The sequence below is a fragment of the Rhinopithecus bieti genome, unplaced genomic scaffold (assembly GCF_001698545.2).
Source record: "Rhinopithecus bieti isolate Rb0 unplaced genomic scaffold, ASM169854v2 scaffold_3041, whole genome shotgun sequence".
NCBI classification, from domain to species: Eukaryota; Metazoa; Chordata; class Mammalia; order Primates; family Cercopithecidae; genus Rhinopithecus; species Rhinopithecus bieti.
In genome coordinates, this window is record NW_016804262.1 from 2,309,353 (window position 1) to 2,311,309 (window position 1,957).

General features: G+C 48.1%; 1 pseudogene; it reads right to left on the bottom strand.

The window, feature by feature from the left end:
* Positions 1-939: 939 nt before the first annotated feature.
* LOC108526623 (protein lin-28 homolog A pseudogene) lies at positions 940-1,564 on the bottom strand (annotated as a pseudogene).
* Between the last annotated feature and the right edge of the window lie 393 nt (positions 1,565-1,957).

The following is a 1,957-nucleotide window of genomic DNA, read 5'->3' on the forward strand; positions in this document are numbered from 1 at the left end:
GAAAAGCCAGCTCTCATTGGCAGAAATGAGGTAGTTCAATAGTCTGTGCACTCCAAGTAATTGCTCTCCACAGTGGCAAAAACAACAAAAAGGAGTCCTGCTGCGCAGACCTGGAGCTGCTGCTCTCTTATCACTGAGATTGCTCACGCACCTGAGAACACAGTGCAAGAAATGAGGGCCTTAGACTAAAATATACAAAAATACAAAACCAGAATATTTATATTAAGAAAAAAAAGTTAAAATGCACAAGATACATCATTCGCACACAGCTAGTGCAGTTGATATCCTGGAGAAAGTGGGACCCAAGGTGCAGTATCCAAGAGAGCAAATAAAATCACAATGGCCTAGAATGGGGTGGGGGTAAGCATAGGAGGAGCAGGTCTGCAGCTGTTCCCCCAAACATCCTTTTTGCCATCATCACTATCCATTGCTTGGGACAGTTGCCAGCACCCTATCCCAAAAGTGGGTATGAGGATACAAGATGTGAAAAAAAAAAACACTGCCTTACTCCTGAGAGATTTCCTTTCACAGAATGTAGTGGCTTGGCTCCATGAATCTGGTCTTATCCTTAATCATTTCACTCTGGCATGGGAATTATTGCATATCCTTCTTCAAAAGGAAAACAACTTCCCTATCCAGACCACTTTCAAAAGCTGGAAATTCTGGAGATGGAGCCTCTGATAAAGCATGCAGGTTGTAGGGTGATTCTCACCTTCTGGTTGCCCCCAGAACTCCCACTTATATTTGTACAGAGCATAGATGGAGCTCCTTTGACTCACCCTTTCCCCCAACAGAGGGAAGAAAGGGTGATGGTGTGAACCCCAGTCTGAGATAGATGGCAGTGCCAAGTAGCTCCAATTCACCCTATTCCCACTTTCTCCACTCTGCCTGCTCCTCAAAACTTCCTGATAGCAAAGAATAGCCCCCACCCGTTGTGACTCAATTCTGTGCCTCCGGGAGCAGGGCAGGGCTGTGGATTTCTTCTTCCTCCCGAAAGCAGGTTGGCTTTCCCTGTGCGCTAGGGCCCTGCTAGGCCTTCAGCGGACATGAAGCTACCATATGACCGATGCTCTGGCAGAAGTGGCACTTCTTGGGCTGGGGTGGCAGCTTGCATTCCTTGGCATGATGGTCTAGACCTCCACAGTTGCAGCACCTGACCTCTGATCTGCGCTTCTGCATGTTCTTCCCCTTTGGCCACCTCTCACTCCCAATACGGAACGCCCCACTAGGTCCGGTGACACGGATGGATTCCAGACCCGTGGCTGACTACTTAATAGGTGAACTCCCCTGCCTCACCCTCCTTCAGGCTCAGGAAGCCTTTCAAGTGCAGCTTACTCTGGTGCACAAAGACGTCCACTAGGGGTTTTAGCGCGACCCCGGCGCAGGCGGTCATGGACAGGAAGCAGAACCCCATGCGCACGCTGAACCACTTACAGATGCCTGCACCATGCAGCAGCTGAGGCTTGTAAGCCGCCCGGGCTGCATCTTCCCGCGCCTCCTCAGGCGCCTCTTCTGCCGCCTTGGCGCAGCCACCTGCAAACTGCTGGTTGGACCCTGAGCCCATGGTCGTCGGCTAAGCCCGTGGCTCCGGGCCCCTGGTCAGGCAGCTACTGGCCCCGGAGAACTCCGAAGGCCAACATCTGAATTTACTAGAATCCTGATTGTTAAGTATATACTGTCAGGAACAAATTTTTTATCACAGAGTTCATAGAACAATGCTGAATTTACCAAACTTAGTATTTTGCTGCAACTAGAAGCTCCAAGGGTTAAGAGGAGGCATGGTTGATCCAGCCAGTATCAGATTTAAAAGGTAAGAATGTCCTATTTAGGAGACCCTTCCTTATACACCTATCACTCATTAATTTTCCCAAATAATTTTTGATTTATTAAATATTTTCTTACTTGTATACACAATTCCCAAAAAAATATACACAAAAGTCAAAACTAAATTTTCTTG